The 17,094-nt window shown below is 45.0% G+C and overlaps 1 protein-coding gene across 1 annotated transcript in view; it reads right to left on the bottom strand.

The window, feature by feature from the left end:
* EEFSEC (eukaryotic elongation factor, selenocysteine-tRNA specific) overlaps positions 1-17,094 on the bottom strand; it is a 120,924-nt gene that overhangs the window by 17,931 nt on the left and 85,899 nt on the right. The gene's annotated exons all lie outside the window — the stretch shown is intronic.

Raw genomic sequence — 17,094 nt, 5'->3', positions numbered from 1 at the left:
ACTGTTTGTTTTGTGTCAGATAGAGTAGACAATGGATAAAACCCTACCACATTTATTTTAATTTGCATTAACTTCATGTCCTGTAGACAAAACAGGAAGTGAGAGGATATCTCTTCAAATCCCCTTAGACCGTTGTCAGGAGAGCAAGTGTTCCTATTGGGACATTTCCTCTCTATTGCTGTTCCAGCCAAAGTTTAAAATTTAGGATTATCCAGCATTTCCTATACAAGCGAGAGGTGGTAACCCTACCCCATGCTGTCCAAAAAATACTTTAATATAGTCTCCTCTCACAAATAGGATATATGCCCACGCCATATATTAGCAAGGCCTCCACTGCAATACAAATGTCTTTTTTTTCTAATATATTTTATCATTTCTATAAAAGTTCTAGAACTCTAACAAAACTAATTGTATTTCCTTACGAAGGACCAGTTTCCAATACAACCTCTCGCTGCTGCCAGAAATTCTGCAGGGGTCATTGTATACAGCGACAGACGGATCAGCACCATACGCCGGTTTTGTTCCAGGCTGCCTGCAGAGCCCAAGTCTCAGTCTAATGTTTTCCTTCCCTGAACAGACCCTTGCGGGAAAAAAACCCCAATGTAAACACAAGCATTGGAACCTCTCTTTGTCTCTTAACACGCCATGCTACTTCCTAGATTTTGCTGCCTAAAAAAACTCCAAACATATTTCCCAAAAAACATTTACTTCTGGAAAAGCTGGCGGCCCATAGAGGGAGGGGGGACAGCTATTAAACCACTGTTGTCTTTGCTCCTGCCCACTGGCTTGATGCCCTCTTAATTTCTGCATCTCTATGAAGTTGGATTCCAAGGGCAACCAGAAGGAAAGCGGGGTAGACGCTCCTCTGGGAGCCGCGACTGATCATAGGATACTGGACACCCAGGTCCTTGCTGTGCAGACACAGAGGTCTTTGCCGTACAACCGCTGCTCTCTTCCTAGCATGTTAAACAGAAGCCCCACAGGCACATTGGATTGTGTTCCCTTGCAGCGTGAATTTGCAGAGAAGGTAATAAGCCACATTCTCAGCTCAGATTCCGGAAGTCCAGAATATAAAAACTAAAAAAAAAACAAAAACTAGCTGCTGGCAAAACATAATGCTAACTGTAGAAATACTACAATTCAGACAGCAATACATTGTACCTCTACAGCTACCCACAGGCATCAGATGTACAGCCACCAAGAGATCTTTCATAAGAACAATCTTTCAACCAACATGCACTTTTGGATCAGCCAAGCCTGCATGTTTACACCTACAAAAGGGTGAGGAGCACCATAAGGCAGCTATTCCTGGTGTGGGAAAGGAGCTGGTATGGAATGTTTTCCCTAGGAAGGCTCGGCCAAGAAATGTCTTCACCCAATTCATTCCTTTGAATAACTCAAACTCCAGTAGACGGATGAAGGCTACTGGGAGTATGGCTCACCATAGCAAAGAATAGGGCTGTGGCGTATGTGCAGTAAAAAGGGGAACCAGTGGGGATGGTTTTGTTTCAGAGGCTGTGCGGCACCGGGCAGGGCCACCCAGTGCAGATCCCTGAAACAGGAGGGAAGGTAAGTACTATATTTCACTAAGTGGGCCACACTCAGTGGGGTGGGGCATTATTTCAAGGACAAATGGATTAAAGTTGTCCTTTGAAGGTAACCCCCATACAATTGTTCAATGTTCCTCAAAACTATACAAGAAGGTCTGTGTCCAATTTATGGTATATCAAGCCATATATTTCCTTATGGCACCTGTGAGGTCTAAAGCTGGTCACACATATTACAGTGTAATTGGGGTAAAATTTAGATAAAAACATCAGAATCTGAAAAAAGTATATAAACTGCTGAACTCCAGCTCATCTAATCATACAATGCCTTTGGATCTTGCGTAGGCCCACATCCCACATAGTACAATTAGGTTGGAACATGTGGCCAACAGTCACATAGACATTTTTTGTGCTTCAAGGTTCACAAGATCAGTGTCCTACAACAGTCTTAGACAAACACCTTTCTTTTGTAAACTGGAATACCAAAAGTTTACCTTGAATTTGTCCCATTGAAAACCCTAAAAATTCCTTTAGGCTATTCAGTAACTTACAAAATCTGCCCAATATTAACTGAACAATGTCTTTCAGCACATCCAAAACAGATATTGGACTTTGGTGGACGCTCTTGATACATATCTAGGATTCAAATGGTGTTAGGCCATCATACGTGCCGTAGCCATGGTGCTGTGGTTCCAATACTCTCCTTTTATGTTTATTTGGCAGTAGAAAATAACTAAAGGAGTAGGGACTCCCCTGCTGTAGGAGAAATGAGACTCCAAGGTGGGAAAGAAAAGGGCTGGAAAGTATGGTAGGGGGATTTCACCTTTGAAGTCACCTTTGGCTTGGGAACTATGGTAGGAGGCTTGCACCTTTAATGTCACCTTTGGGCTGGGAACTATGGTAGGAGGCTTTCACCTTTGTAGTCACCTTTGCGCTGGGAACTATAGTAGGAGGCTTTCACCTTTGTAGTCACCTTTGCGCTGGGAACTATAGTAGGAGGCTTTCACCTTTGGAGTCACCTTTGCGCTGGGAACTATGGTAGAAGGCTTTCACCTTTGGAGTCACCTTTGGACAGGGAACTATGGCAGGAGGCTTTCACCTTTGGAGTCACCTTTGGAATGGGAACTATGGCAGGAGGCTTTCACCTTTGGAGTCACCTTTGCGCTGGGAACTATAGTAGGAGGCTTTCACCTTTGGAGTCACCTTTGCGCTGGGAACTATAGTAGGAGGCTTTCACCTTTGGAGTCACCTTTGCGCTGGGAACTATGGTAGGAGGCTTTCACCTTTGGAGTCACCTTTGGACAGGGAACTATGGCAGGAGGCTTTCACCTTTGGAGTCACCTTTGGAATGGGAACTATGGCAGGAGGCTTTCACCTTTGGAGTCACCTTTGGACAGGGAACTATGGCAGGAGGCTTTCACCTTTGGAGTCAAAAGGAGATATACGATGCCAGTGGATGATTTAGACCCCTACACACTACCAGCAGCTGAAGTTTCACTGTTGTCTCCCTGACGAGACATAGAAAAAAAAAACTGACAGGGGTCTTCCCAACCACTTCCAAAAAAGTTTTGGCTTTAACTTTCAGCAAAGACTCCACCGTAGTATACAGTTTGCTGTTCACATAACAGGATTTCGCCATTTTCCCTGTTTCCCTTAGACAGCATGAGAATGATTGAGTTGCACATAATCGGTTTGGCCTGTTTGTGGAAGAATATAAACCATGCGCGATACTGGATGGAATGGGGGCTGCGCTTCTTAGGAAGTCAGGAAATTAGATTAGGCCGGTATAATGTAACCAGCCAAAAAAACATATAAACAAGTTAAAAAATAAATTAGTCTCCTTTACCAAAACCACAAGGCGGACTTAAGGCATGAGCTGGAATCAGGCAACTGTCATTTTTCAGAAGGCTGGAGGTCGTACGCAGGACAGGAAAAAACGACTGCAAATGTGACAAATACCAAAAGCTAACTGCAGATTTGTGGTAAACGTAAACTCTCCACCTTCATTTTCTGAAGCAAATGTTCATTTTCCAGGTGCTCACATGCTGCAATAAGTATAGGACTGTTCCTCCAGTGCTCGTCGGAGGGACTGACAGCACCACCGTTACATATGCAGTAAACATAACAAACAGTAAATAATCGTGCGCAGTTCAGCTTTCTCCTCCTTCGCAAAAGGCAATTTATAAAACGAAAACACAATGGCTTGTTGACAACTTGAGCACTCAATGAACTCTACGGCTGACAGTTGAGCACTGTCAGCACCAACGTTAAAGCTGAACATCAGGCAGATATAAAAGACACAAATTAAGATACCGTGTTTCCCCGAAAATTAGACAGTGTCTTATTTTTTTTTTTTCACGAAAAAAGACACTAGGTCTTATTTTGCATTAAAGTGCATGTAAACCCAAAATTTATTTTCCACTATGTTTGGCATTATGTCTCCCTTTAGGCCTCATTCACACACAACGCAAGCAAAATTGTATATTGCGTATATACGAGCGTCTATGCGTGCACTATATGCAATCCCAGAATGCATCACTCGTAATGGAATTGTTAACGTGCTGTGCGTGTAAATACGCAGAAATACGCTGCCCGGACGCATCTTTGTTCCATTCTGTTTTTGCGCATATATATGCTACGCAAATATACGGCTCCATACGCGGCTATGTGTATGGAGCCATTTATTCGCATGTGTTGCATATGGTACAATACGCACGTACGTGCGTATATGCGCGGCAGTGTGAATGAGGCCTTATACAGTTTTCTGAAGCAGATAATGTTTTTGAGAATCTGTTGCTGACAACGCTGCTGCAAACTAAGAGGCAGCAGCTTTAGTGTTGTCAGCCTACAACAGGAAGTGCTGTTACTGACAGGATCTGTAGCGCAGGGGGGGTGTTTCAGACTGTATATACAGGTGAATTTGGTAAAATGGAATTATGCCCACCAAATCTGCCCCCTATGCAAAAGTAATGCTCGATACCTGATGGGACAGCTGGCTCTGCCTCTCTAGAGCCAGATGTGCGCGCCCCCTCCCCGCCTGTCCCTCCAACGAGCACTGGAGGAACAGAGAGAGGGGGGAATCCCTGCAGGACGCAGTGACCGAGAGTCATTACTCTCTGCAGGGAGAAGCCGTGAGCTGAGCAAACGGCGGGTTTGTGATTGCTCAGCTCTCAATCTATAGCAGCGGTCGCCAAGCAATGGTCCGCAGAAACATCTGGACATTATTTGCATTTTTTATGTTTTATTAAAGGAGAACTATGGGGTCAGGGCTTTTCCCCATAGTTCTCCTTGGGGTAACGGGAGGACACAAACTAGCGTCCTCCCGTCACCCTAGGCTCAGTACACCGCGAGCTGTAGCTCGTGGTATACTGAGACGCCGCAGCCGGAGCGGATCCCGACATCGATGTCGAGATCCGCCCAGCTGCGTGAGTGACAGCTGGCTCTGCCTATCTAGAGGCAGAGCCAGCTGTACCCGCCCCCTCCCCCGTCCGTTCCGCCAGTCAGCGCTGGCGGATCGGAGCGAGGAGGGGGGAATCCATCCCCTCCCCTGTCACGGAAGAGAGCCGTGACAGGATCGAGAGGTGAGCGAACGCCGGTATGTGTGCGCTCACCTCCCGATCTACTGAGCCGACCTGTGACAGTCTCCTTTAAGAATAAAAAAATAATATTCTAAGAAGTTCTTATATTCTGAATGACAATTTTCGCCTTTATATTGCACTAAATTCACAAACTGTACTAGAGAGGGGGAAACAAGAGAGGCGCAGCGTGACGTCAGGGTGGTCTTAAGTTGTATGAGGCAACTGTTGCCGAGCCGTACGCTTCAGTATTGTTTCGACCAGGGGTGTACTGGGCCGGGGGGCATGGGATAATAAAATAAATGTAATAATATATTGAAGATGAGTTTTATATCTGTCTGGAGTTCAGCTTTAAATACATACATTGTAATAAATCAGCATTCAGGGCGACAAGCTTAGATGTTTTAGCTCACCGGCAAAGTGTCCTTGGAATTTTTTTTAAAGATGTTACTATCCACTGACATTAAGGGCTTGTTCACACGACGTCCGGGTTCTGTCCTGACCAGATCAGTGCGCTCCTGCACTAAACATGCATCCCAATGTATCCCTATGCATTTCATGGGCTGCAGTTCTCACGTGCGCAGTCCGTTCAGATCCGGACAGAATACTGCATGTCACATTTTGTCCGGTCAGGATACGGTCAAAAACGCGTCAAAAATGCACTGCACTACAGATAACATAAGGACAACCCCACTCCAGCAAAAAATGGTTTTTTTCAATAAATAAGACTTTTGCTTTACGCTTATACTGGAGTGCCGGTGTCCCTGTTCTCTACTTCTCCAAAAAAACGCATCTAAAACACGTCAAAAACGCATCCAGATCTGGACCAGACATCGTGTGAACAAGCCCTAAAGGATAATTAAAGCCTCAGCTTTTTTTGCATATATATAAGGCTAGCAAGCAGTAGATATATGCAAAAAGTGTAAAAAAAAGCTTCGAAAAGGGTTCATACTCACCCGTGTCTTCCCCGCGCGCTCCCGTCCGATTATATATATATACACACACACACACACACACACACACACAGCTAGCAAGCAATAGATATATGCAAAAAGTTTATATAAAAAAAAAACCCTTTGAAAAGGGTTATTACTTACCTGTGTCTTCCCCGCGCGCTCCCGTCCAAAAATGTGAAAATTCTCGGGCAGCCGCAAAGCACTTTGGGGCGGGCGCATGCGCAGATCACATTTTTGGCCGTGACGCGAGGAGAAACACAAGGTAAGTCTATGGACGGGGTGCACCCGCATGCAGACACCGTGGGACAGGAAGTGCCAGGAGGCTCAGAGGAGTCAGTGCTGGATCGGAGAGCCGCCGCACCGCTGGAGGGACAAATTAAAAGGAAAAGAAAGAAGAAGATCGGATGAAGAAACATCATTTAAAGGTAAGTGCTGACATTAACATTGGGGGGAGGGAAAAACATTTTTGACTTTAATGCCACTTTAAGATTTGCCTTGATTGATGTGGTGGGCTTACTTACAGAGCGACTTGTTCAGTAATCATACATTTCTCAATAATTTTTTTTTTAAATGAGTGAATACTCTAGAACATAAAACGAGTGTAAATTAACTCTGCAATCGTAGAAATCCTTTTTTATTATTATTATTTTTACATAATTCTCTAAGCGGAATCTTCATTAAACACAAACCGTGCATTGTGCGATTCCAGGTCCAGTGAGCTTTAATGAAGAGGTTACTTCTAGTTTAACGCCAGGCCCTCCCAACAAAAGAAAAAAAAATAAATTAAAATGACGGGGGCACCAATCCGAGCCTTTTATTAAACTTCCATTTAACGCTTAAAACATACCCTACCTAAATTTGTCCGCACTCTTTAACAGTATTTAATCTTCAATTAAAACACCTAGAGCAGAAAACTCTGATAAGTGACTACAAGAAAAAGCTTATTGACCTAGCAAATTCCTGCCCGTGTGTATTTTTTATTTTTGCATATTAAAAATGCCATCTTTATGTCTTGCGAGAGTAGAAAAAAAAATAAAAAATCTGCAGAAATAATGAAGGTGAACAAAAGAAGACGAGGAGGCAATTTAATACGGAGCAGCGGCTGCTGCCCTGATTACTAAAGCGGGCCGGGGTTCACGTCACATACACCGATGGCCTGTGTAGCTGTGAGCTGCAGAAACATGTTGGATCTATGAACTGTTTATAGAGGACACCTCGGCCTTTCTGTACAGCAGCATCAGAACATTCTTGTGTGTCATTGGGGGGCTCCATCCTTTGTCTGCACATGGACAGGCTGCTAAGGGATTGGCACCATTAATGCTTTTGATGCCCCTACCCTTTCAACTTTGTTATGCTGGGGCAGTAAAAGGATGAAAACAAAACTACGGCTGCAGGTATGTTTATTGTTAATGGTGCCGAACAGGGCCGTCCTTATAATGACACAGCCTAAGGCTGTTGCCTCAGGCGGCATCTATTTGGGTCACATGGGGGAGGCAGAGCATCCAAGGTTGCGAAGAGCAAGGCGGGGAGCTGTGTAAGGGCCAACAGATCTCTCAGCCTGGCTCTTAGAAACCTGGGACACTCTGGCCAGCATTCCACCCAACTCCTGGCAACTAGTGATGTCACTTCTGTATTTATTATTTCAGTCTGCTGCTCAAGTGACTCCAGACGGCTAATATAAGGACCGTCACAATGTACCCATACTAGCTATATTTAGAAACTCACGTTATCATTTTTTCTCATGCCCGGATTAAGGGGTTTTAACATCTGTCTGGAATTCACCTATAAATAACAAACAACAGTCTGCTACGTATGCAGTAAACATAACAAACAGTAAATAATCGTGCGCAGTTAAGCTTTCTCCGCCTTCGCAAAAGGCCATTAATAAAACGAAAAACACAATGGCTTGCTGACAACTTGAGCACTCAACTCGACGAGCTAAAAATAAAATAAAAAAAAACGAAGCGCAGAGCCGGGATGACACAATGGCACGGCGGAAGAATTTCATCGCACACAGCCCCGTACACTGGCAGTCCTGAATGCGAACAGCTCGGGGTGCCCCGGGGACAGCCGACTACAAAGAGAGCACATAGCGTCCGTCTACTGGGAGATGACGGGGCCGGGGTGAAAATTCAGCCTCTGTGTTCATGAAAAGACAACTTTATTGATCACAATGAGTGTATTCTGCACCCACGGCCAGCGTACGAGGTCTTGTGGGAAGAGGACGTGGCACATTTTGAAGATTCTTCCTTCTTTATGGTTCAGATACGGTGATAAGAGCTGCCCTACGCAGTCATTGTGCCGCATGCTGTGAAGTACATTCACTGATGTTAATAAAACCAATGTATGTATCATTCTAAAATAGAAGAAAATGTCTCAGAGAGTAAAATGTAAATGATGAAATGAAGCTTAACTCAATCCAAATATAATCTCATGTCTGTCCAAAGTTTTGTTGGGCAATACTCTCTATAAGCACAGCCCTCCGTTGCATGTTCTTCACATATCACCTTCTTGTGTTTAAAGAGACCCTGTCAACAACAGGGCCCTTCACGTTCAGCAAAAACAGTCACCAGGACCAAGAGTGCGTTCCAGAGCGTTAGGCCTCTGGAATGCACCCCGGCTGGCTCCTTGTGTTCAGGAGAGGGAGTGGGCGTGGCGGTGCATCGAAGTCATGCACTATTTTTGCAGAGCGCACTGGACCAGATTGCAGGCACTAATGTGCCACGCGCGTTCGGACGATTGCACTGCAGGAGGGGGGCGTGGCTACTGCGCCATTGACTTCAATGCACCGCCCCTGAACGCACGGAGCCGGCCCGGGTTGCGTTCCAGAGGCCGAACGCTCTGGAGCGCACTCTTTGTGGTGGGAACCGGCCCTAAAAGAGATGGTGAATCTCCCTATAGGGGACACAGGCAGCAATAAAAACCTGACAGGGGACCCAACTACAACCTAAATATTCCTTAAGAAAATCAGGAGGGAATAGAATGATTGGTCAAAGCCTGTCACTTCAGCCCAGTCCAATGCAGATGATACAAATGGGGCAGCTTCTATGTGCCTAATGCAATCCATATCTATTAGGGATATGGGCAACGGATGGAAGGGCCAAAGTGCTACCTTTCCTAGGGCCCTATTCTGCCTTAAACCGCCTCTGCCCTCTACTGGGGAAACAAAAATGAAATGTTTTAGCATAATATGAGATAATCCTTAAAGGCAAAGTCCCCCTTTTAGAAAAGAAAAAAATGTGCATGTTCTTATAAAAGAAAAAAATGTGCATTCATTACTTTTTCACTCTGAAACCAGTAAAGCATTGTTACCGGGATCAGTGGATAGTGGGTGCAATGCTCTGGCTCCTGCAGACTCAACCCCCCCCCCCTGACCAAGTAACATGGACGAGAGGAAGTATGAATGGACTACAAGTGTGGTGAGGTCACTTATATTCAATTGAGCCATCACTTTCAACAACTTCCTGGTTTCCCAGTGTGCTTTGCGTCTCTTTCCCTGCTGCTTGATGTGACGCAATCTCAATTTCTCAAGACTACCTATCCCATTATCCATTGCTTCCAGCAATCAATGATGATGTTACATTGTTCAGACGTTGAGTTGTAGTTCAGAAGGCAGGCTCTGTGAGGGTGGTGACGGCAAAGAAGTGCCTATTCACAGGGCCGAGTGAAATTGTGTCAGTGCATTGAGAAAGTATATCCTATGGGCATCTTCGATAAGTTCTAGATGGATCTGGTTATTAGGAGTGGGATAGAACTTATGGAAATTCAGAAATACAGATTTAGTTTTTGCCCATAGATGCCCTTCCACAAAACCATTCCAATCTCCAAACCACTCGCGATTTTACACCTCCTGAGAGTTTTGGTGAAATAAGACGCAAGACCAAAATGGACATTTGTGTGTATTTAATTGTAGTAGTTTCAAATCTCACACACTTTCTGCTTTTAAACACTACATCCGGTTTTCCTTTAGAACATTTTTAACGAACCCATATCGCTCCAGGTATCAGTGTACTCCCTGTGACTAGAGAATGAATGAGAGAGAGAGAGGGAGAGAGAGGGGGGGGAGGGGGAAAGGAAAGAAAGAAAGAGAGAAAGAGAGAAAGAGAGAGAGAGAGAGAGAGGAGAGAGAGAGAGAGAGGGAGAGAGGGAGAGAGGGAGAAAGAGAGGGAGAAAGAGAGGGAGAAAGAGAGGGAGAAAGAGAGGGAGAAAGAGAGGGAGAAAGAGAGAGAGAAAGAGAGAGAGAAAGAGAGAGAGAGAGAAAGAGAAAGAGAGAAAGAGAGAGTGAGAGAGAGTGAGAGAGAGTGAGAGAGAGAGAAAGAAAGAGAAATGAAAAAAGAAAAGAGCGAAAGAAGAGGGAAAGGAAAGAAAAGAAGAAAAGGAAATGACAAAAAGAAAAAGAAAATAGATTCATTAAATTAACTACATTGAAATTTTGTATTTTTTGTCCATGTCTTCGCCTGTATTAATAAATACGATTAGGAATTTATTTTTAAAATGTTCCACATAAAAGCCTCATAATGTCCTTAATTTACTTTAGCAAATTCTTGAAGGTTTTGGTGATAATCGGCACATACTGATTCTCATAGACTCAGCGTTACACGTCAATAATCTTCTGGTCAAAAAAAAAAGAGATAATTTCCAAGATAATTTGTGCATTTTTTACATCTACTTCCCCGACATCCTCCGGCATTTATCAGGAAGTGTCAGAAAGTTTCTGATGAGAAGAGCTTTTGATTTCAGAAGGACAAGCCGCTCAACTGCTCTCCAAATGTTCAATGGGCTCTCCCGTCCCACAGGGTCAGATGGTCCGAGGTTAGAAGTCCATTCTGTGGCCTCCAGCCAGACCTCCCTTGTTTGTGCACTTCCGTCAATGCGTCTAGAGCGTGAACCTGTCTGCTACCCCTCACATTCCCACCAGAAAGTGCCAACGACTTGCCTTGACCACAGCTGCACCAGACTTGCGTGGGCAAGACATTTAGACTAGCCGTCAAGTAAACGACCCAACAACAAAAAACAAAGCGGGGTCAGATGTCAAATGCTCAGTAATTAGTGCCTGAGCTTTCCCACTACCTACCTTCCATACCAGAGCCGAACTTCCCACACCGAGCCGTGGTGCTTATTTTTGGCGTCCAGAGAAAGCAAATAACACGCAAACCATCAACGCCGTAAATCGGATGGAGATGGGGAAAGCCAAAAGTTCTGCTTATTTGCTCTCCGTAAAAACAATAATATCCCTGGATGTCCTTCGGATGCCGTTGTAAAAGTAAACACGCAGGTCTACGCGCAGGGGGAAAAAAAAACCCCTGGAGACTCCGAATATCAGTCGGCTCAGTGTTTTAGGTGCCGCGAGGGCCCAGAGGTTAAATATAGTATAAGGGAAAAGAGCTCAAAGGATTTACTGGGGACGAAGGGAAAACAAAAGTTTGCACAACTGCGTACGTAGTTGCTGCAAGTCGAGGAAGTAGCTTGTACAATTAAACATTCAGTAATACGTCGGAGCGAGGTTAGTTTACTGTATGGTAAGAAAATAAACCGGCGGGATCGCACCGGGGCCCTCTGGCAGGGAAAAGTTTAATACACAACAGAAGCCGAGCGTTAATGGACGGGACGGCAGACTCCGGGGGCTCTGTCAGTGCTCCAGACACACATAGACCAGCAGAATGTGGCACTTCCCGCTCAGAGGCTATTTAAAAAGCAAATAAATTTAGGGATTTTAATATTTTGTTCTGAATTATTTATTTTTGGCATAATTTTGTATTTTTAAAAAAATATGAATTCACTGCTGCTCTCCCTCCTTGTGCAGGGTGACTTGTCTTGTCTCTGCCCCCGCCTGTAATATAGACCACTCACTGCTGCTCTCCCCCTTGTGCAGGGTGACTGGTCTTGTCTCCGCCCCCTCCTGTAATAAAGACCAGTCACTGCTGCGTCCTCTCCTTAAGCAGGGTGACTGGTCTTGTCTCCACCCCCTCCTGTAATAAAGACCACTCACTGCTGCTCTCTCCTTGGGTAGGGTGACTGGTCTTGTCTCCTCCCCCTCCTGTAATAAAGACCGGTCACTGATGCTCGCTCTCCTTGTGCAGGGTAACTGGTCTTGTCTCCGCCCCCCCCTTTAGTTTCCTGTAGTGGGAGGAGCATGCTGGGTCCCTCTCACAGGTCTGCTCTCTGCACAGGCTATGTGCATCACAGTGATGATGTCATTACCAATTAATAACTGTGCTTGCATAGACATTTGGTGCTCACATAGTGGATTTATATCTTTGGTGCCCATTCATAATAATATCTAAACACATTTTACGTGCCCGGAGCTCAACTTTAACGGCCATCATTGCGGCGTACGATAAAGAGCTCTGTGCATGAAAATTTACACATGTATGCGCTGCGATGGAAGCAAAGAAAGTTCACCATTCATCCGAAAATTCGGATTTTATTTGGTGTTGCTTCCAAGAAAAACGTCTAAGAATAGCCGTGTCCGCGGGGATCTTGTAAATCATGTTTTATTACTCCCGCCTTCGTTATGAGGGAATATCGCACCGAGTTATCTTCAAAGCTACAAAAGTGCAGCAAGAGAGTGTCAGCAGACCATGGCGGAGGGGAGGACAAGACGTTTCAACACGTCATGTGATGTTTGTTTCCAAAACTCTCCATATGAGAAATTTGGAATGTTGGCTCTCTCTCTAAAAACCTCTGACCTACATATGTAAAAATTGGGATGACGAGCATCTCGGCTATTCCTGAGAGTGGAGTTCACTTGTAACAAGTTGGAGAAAAATGACTCGTTTTTCCTGTTTAATGGAACAATTATAAGACTGCAGCTAAAAAAATAAAGCAATTCAAATGAATATAGATTTAAAGCAGAACTCCGTGCAAATAAAATCTTAACCCTTGCAGTAGGGCTACTCATGTGAAAAGGGGAGCTCTGATGTGAAAGGGGGCTCTGATGTGAAGAGAGAGCTCTGATGTGAAAGGAGGGCGCTCTGATGTGAAGAGAGAGCTCTGATGTGAAAGGAGGGCGCTCTGATGTGAAGAGAGAGCTCTGATGTGAAAGGAGGGCGCTCTGATGTGAAAGGGGGACTCTGATGTGAAGAGAGAGAGCTCTGATGTGAAAGGAGGGCGCTCTGATGTGAAAGGGGGGCTCTGATGTGAAGAGAGAGAGCTCTGATGTGAAGAGAAGAAGCTCTGATGTGAAAGGGGGGGGGGGCTTTAGATCAGAGACGTTGATGGCTCTCTCTCTAAAAACCTCTGACCTACATATGTAAAAATTGGGATGACGAGCATCTCGGCTATTCCTGAGAGTGGAGTTCACTTGTAACAAGTTGGAGAAAAATGACTCGTTTTTCCTGTTTAATGGAACAATTATAAGACTGCAGCTAAAAAAATAAAGCAATTCAAATGAATATAGATTTAAAGCAGAACTCCGTGCAAATAAAATCTTAACCCTTGCAGTAGGGCTACTCATGTGAAAAGGGGAGCTCTGATGTGAAAGGGGGCTCTGATGTGAAGAGAGAGCTCTGATGTGAAAGGAGGGCGCTCTGATGTGAAGAGAGAGCTCTGATGTGAAAGGGGGGCGCTCTGATGTGAAGAGAGAGCTCTGATGTGAAAGGAGGGCGCTCTGATGTGAAAGGGGGACTCTGATGTGAAGAGAGAGAGCTCTGATGTGAAAGGAGGGCGCTCTGATGTGAAAGGAGGGCGCTCTGATGTGAAAGGAGGGCGCTCTGATGTGAAAGGAGGGCGCTCTGATGTGAAAGGAGGGCGCTCTGATGTGAAAGGAGGGCGCTCTGATGTGAAAGGAGGGCGCTCTGATGTGAAAGGAGGGCGCTCTGATGTGAAAGGGGGGCTCTGATGTGAAGGGGGAGCACTGATGTGAAGGAAGGATCTCTGATATGAAGAGAAGAAGCTGTGATGGGAAAGGGGGGTTCTTATGTGAAAGGGGGGGCTCTGATGTGAAAAGAGGAGGCTCTGATGTAAAGGGAGGCTCTGATGTGAAGGTTGGACTTTTGTGCCTTTGCATGGGGGTCCCTTAAAATTCATACCAGTCCCCTATTTGGGATTAGAGTCTGGCAAGAATTTTGGAGGGGCCGCCCATCATTTTTTTACATTTACTTTCTTTCAGACTGGGGTGCTCCGAGATTTTGCACACTTTTAAAGGGCACCGTGACCGAAGAAAGGTTGAAAAATGCTAATATACATTACGCATATGCTACCTTTGTCACCATCAGGAAACCTGCCCTGGGAAATGTCATGCAGCCAATACTAAAGTGCATGTAGACAGGAAGTGACCGCAAAGAGACTGCTACCGGCTCCATCCCAGGTACCTGCACTGCTGCTATTAAACTACATTTAATGACAAGTTAATGGATACAGAGCCGCACTGATTTGTGTCTTTTATATCTACCAGGAGTTCAGCTTTATGAATTCCTTGTGAGCTTCTTTTGAAGGCAACAACTTTCGTTTCATTTGAAAACTTTTCAATGGCTTTTGTGAGCAAATAAATACAAGCAGAACGAGAGGGGGGAGGAAAACTTTGTTGCTATCAGCAGCTGCCACGAGCAGTCGGTTGCCTGCGATTTTTGCTCTTACTCTTTTCAGAAGTGCGGTTTAATATTCCGTTTTGTTTCACGAGATGATATGTACAGATACAGTATTCATAGGAAACCGCAAACACCTCATACAACCCCCCCACCCCACCCCCCCCCTTCAAGATAGGAAACATTTAGGAAATATAATATGTGCGCTCTACTGAGAACAACCTGCGCCTTTTGTTTTGGTTTTATCAGCATTCACACGATAGCGGGAACAAGGAGAGAGAAGGGAATAGGCAGAGGCCTTATCTTTATGGATAAGTGATTGCATTAGCTTACAAATATAAGTTTCTATTAAGTGCGGAGCCGCTTTGAAAGGTCGGAGGGGGGAACGTTTTTTTATACTTTACTTTTATTTTTGTCAGACACTTCGTTGTGAACGCTGTGGACATTTCCGAATTAAAAGAGGATTCTACTTGGAAATATTTTTTTTTTTCTTTAATGTTCTTCATACCAGGTTTGGGAAATAGAAGGTTAGTCTGGGTCCTATAGATGCTTGGAAGAGCAAGGTAAAAAATACATTTTAATATACACTATATTGCCAAAAGTATTGGGACGTCGGCCTTTGCACGCACATGAACTTTAATGGCATCCCAGTCTTAGTCCGTAGGGTTCAGTATTGGATTGGCTCCGCCCTTTGCAGCTATAACAGCTTCAACTCTTCTGGGAAGGCTTCCACAAGGTTTAGGAGTGTGTCTATGGGAATGTTGGACCATTTAAGAGGTCAGGTGCTGATGTTGGGGGAGAAGGCCAGGCTCACAGTCTCCGCTCTAATTCATCCCAAAGGTGTTCTATCGGGTTGAGGTCAGGACTCTGTGCAGGCCAGTCAAGTTCCTCCACCCCAAACTCCCTCATCCATGTCTTTATGGACCTTGCTTTGTGCACTAGTGCACAGTCATGTTGCAACAGGAAGGGGCCGTCCCCAAACTCCTCCCACAAAGTTGGGAGCATGAAATGGTCCAAAATGTCTTATTGTGCTGATGCCTTAAGAGTTCCCTTCACTGGAACTAAGGGGCCAAGCCTAACACCTGAAAAACAACCCTCCCACACCATAATCCACCCTCCACCAAAAACTTTACACTTGGCACAATGCAGTCAGGCAAGTACCGTTCTCCTGGCAACCGCCAAACCCAGACACGTCCATCGGATTGCCAGACAGAGAAGCGTGATTGGTCACTCCAGAGAACACGTCTCCACTTCTCTAGAGTCCAGTGGCGGCGTCCTCTACACCACGACATCCCGCGCTTTGCATTGCACTTGGTGATGTAAGGCTTGGAAGCAGCTGCTCGGCCATGGAAACCCATTCCATGAAGCTCTCTACGCACTGTTGTTGTGCCAATCTGAAGGCCACACGAAGTTCGGAGGTCTGTAGCTATTGACTTTGCAGACAGTTGGCGACTTCTCATCACTGTGCGCTTCAGCATGCGCTGACCCCGCTCTGTCATTTTACGTGGCCTACCACTTCGTGGCTGAGTTGCTGTTGTTCCCAGTTGCTTCCACTTTGTTATAATCCCAGTAACAGGTGACCGCGGGATATTTAGTAGCAAGGACATTTCACAGAACACCTGAATCCAATGATTTGGAGGGGTGTCCCAATACTTTTGGCAATATAGTGTATATTTAATATATAGAGCTAGTATAAAAACCATTAATATTATCTTCCTGTAATCCTCTGCAAGGCAGCAGACTGGGAGTAGAAGGGTAGCATTGTGAGCCGATCAGAGCTCTGTCCCTTTGCATGGTGCTGTCAGTCTAACAGTGAATCCTGGAGGAACAAGCGTGGCAAAAATATTATATACATAGTCATAAGGCCAGGTTGGAAATGTGCTGCAAACATGCCGTTATTCTGTTCTTTTTGAATGCTACCTTCAGACAGAAAATCTAATGCTGCTTTTTCAACCTACACGGTGCTGCACAAGTGAAGGATCAAACAAACATGAAATGATAATTGTGCCTAAGCAGTACCCTAAAAGATTAAAATTTTGTCTTGAATTTCTCCCGAAAAAAATAGCAATGCACATACTGCGCTTTGACCCTCATAGCTGTATATCTGCAGTGTGAGATCATCTAAGGTGCTGCTGCCTCTGACTGCGAGTCTCTCCAGATTTGGTGATGTCCACACTGTGCTGCTCACTGTTCTCCTTGATGGAGGGGAAGTTGTACCTGAGAACATGCAGTGCAAGGATCTCCCTGCTTTATTTATTCTGTGGATCTGTGCATCCTATATCTCTCCTGCTGCTTCTTGATCACTGCCCCACCAGTCTTTAGAGCAAGGGACAGCTCTGATATGAGGAAGTAAAGCCCCGTCTCTATCAAGATGGCCACCTCCACAGAGATACATAGTGCTTACCAGGGCATGGAAAGTCAGTTAAAGAGAAAATATCAGCTGCAAGAAGACCTCAGACAATACTGGTGATGGTCAATCTACTTTTTTTTT

The sequence above is a fragment of the Nanorana parkeri genome, unplaced genomic scaffold (assembly GCF_000935625.1).
Source record: "Nanorana parkeri isolate BGI_ZX_2015 unplaced genomic scaffold, ASM93562v1 scaffold135, whole genome shotgun sequence".
NCBI classification, from domain to species: domain Eukaryota; kingdom Metazoa; phylum Chordata; class Amphibia; order Anura; family Dicroglossidae; genus Nanorana; species Nanorana parkeri.
Note: the sequence above shows the minus strand (reverse complement) of the source record. Positions and strands in the feature narration are given on the sequence as shown.